This window comes from Anopheles gambiae (genome assembly GCF_943734735.2).
Source record: "Anopheles gambiae chromosome X unlocalized genomic scaffold, idAnoGambNW_F1_1 X_unloc_90, whole genome shotgun sequence".
Lineage (NCBI taxonomy): Eukaryota > Metazoa > Arthropoda > Insecta > Diptera > Culicidae > Anopheles > Anopheles gambiae.
Window position 1 is genome coordinate 25,001 of NW_026902704.1, and position 1,739 is coordinate 26,739.

Genomic DNA, 1,739 nt, shown 5'->3' on the forward strand with positions numbered 1-1,739 from the left:
CTAGGGAGCTGCCCCTAGGTTCGGGGTGTCACAAAATGTTGAAAAGTGGTCGAAAAACCACTATCCAGAATCGGATGTAGAATCATTAGACGAACTTAAAATTGTTCTACGACACCCAGCTGCGACGTTTAGTATTCGAGTTATGGCCCGTACCAGGTCTGACCGAGCAATTTTTGTTCCGCGCACTTTGTGCACCGTACACTTTGATGTTTGTATGAAAAAGTACCCTACCTAGGGACGCGTAGAGCAAATTTGTACCCCCGGGCATGTTGTCGATTGACATTCTGGTTGCACTTTTCATCATCTAGGGTGCGTTCCTGACACGTTTTGAGGGGTTTTAGCAAAAAAAAAAATTTTCGACTACTCGAGCTCTCTGGCCCGTTCGGTGCACATTTTTGAAAAAAGCTAGGGAGCTGCCCCTAGGTTCGGGGTGTCACAAAATGTTGAAAAGTGGTCGAAAAACCACTATCCAGAATCGGATGTAGAATCATTAGACGAACTTAAAATTGTTCTACGACACCCATCTGCGACGTTTAGTATTCGAGTTATGGCCCGTCCTAGGTCTGACCGAGCAATTTTTGTTCCGCGCACTTTGTGCACCGTACACGTTGATGTTTGTATGAAAAAGTACCCTACCTAGGGACGCGTATAGCAAATTTGTACCCCCGGGCATGTTGTCGATTGACATTCTGGTTGCACTTTTCATCATCTAGGGTGCGTTCCTGACACGTTTTGAGGGGTTTTAGCAAAAAAAAAAATTTTCGACTACTCGAGCTCTCTGGCCCGTTCGGTGCACATTTTTGAAAAAAGCTAGGGAGCTGCCCCTAGGTTCGGGGTGTCACAAAATGTTGAAAAGTGGTCGAAAAACCACTATCCAGAATCGGATGTAGAATCATTAGACGAATTTAAAATTGTTCTACGACACCCATCTGCGACGTTTAGTATTCGAGTTATGGCCCGTCCTAGGTCTGACCGAGCAATTTTTGTTCCGCGCACTTTGTGCACCGTACACGTTGATGTTTGTATGAAAAAGTACCCTACCTAGGGACGCGTAGAGCAAATTTGTACCCCCGGGCATGTTGTCGATTGACATTCTGGTTGCACTTTTCATCATCTAGGGTGCGTTCCTGACACGTTTTGAGGGGTTTTAGCAAAAAAAAAATTTTCGACTACTCGAGCTCTCTGGCCCGTTCGGTGCACATTTTTGAAAAAAGCTAGGGAGCTGCCCCTAGGTTCGGGGTGTCACAAAATGTTGAAAAGTGGTCGAAAAACCACTATCCAGAATCGGATGTAGAATCATTAGACGAACTTAAAATTGTTCTACGACACCCATCTGCGACGTTTAGTATTCGAGTTATGGCCCGTCCTAGGTCTGACCGAGCAATTTTTGTTCCGCGCACTTTGTGCACCGTACACTTTGATGTTTGTATGAAAAAGTACCCTACCTAGGGACGCGTAGAGCAAATTTGTACCCCCGGGCATGTTGTCGATTGACATTCTGGTTGCACTTTTCATCATCTAGGGTGCGTTCCTGACACGTTTTGAGGGGTTTTAGCAAAAAAAAAAATTTTCGACTACTCGAGCTCTCTGGCCCGTTCGGTGCACATTTTTGAAAAAAGCTAGGGAGCTGCCCCTAGGTTCGGGGTGTCACAAAATGTTGAAAAGTGGTCGAAAAACCACTATCCAGAATCGGATGTAGAATCATTAGACGAACTTAAAATTGTTCTACGACACCCATC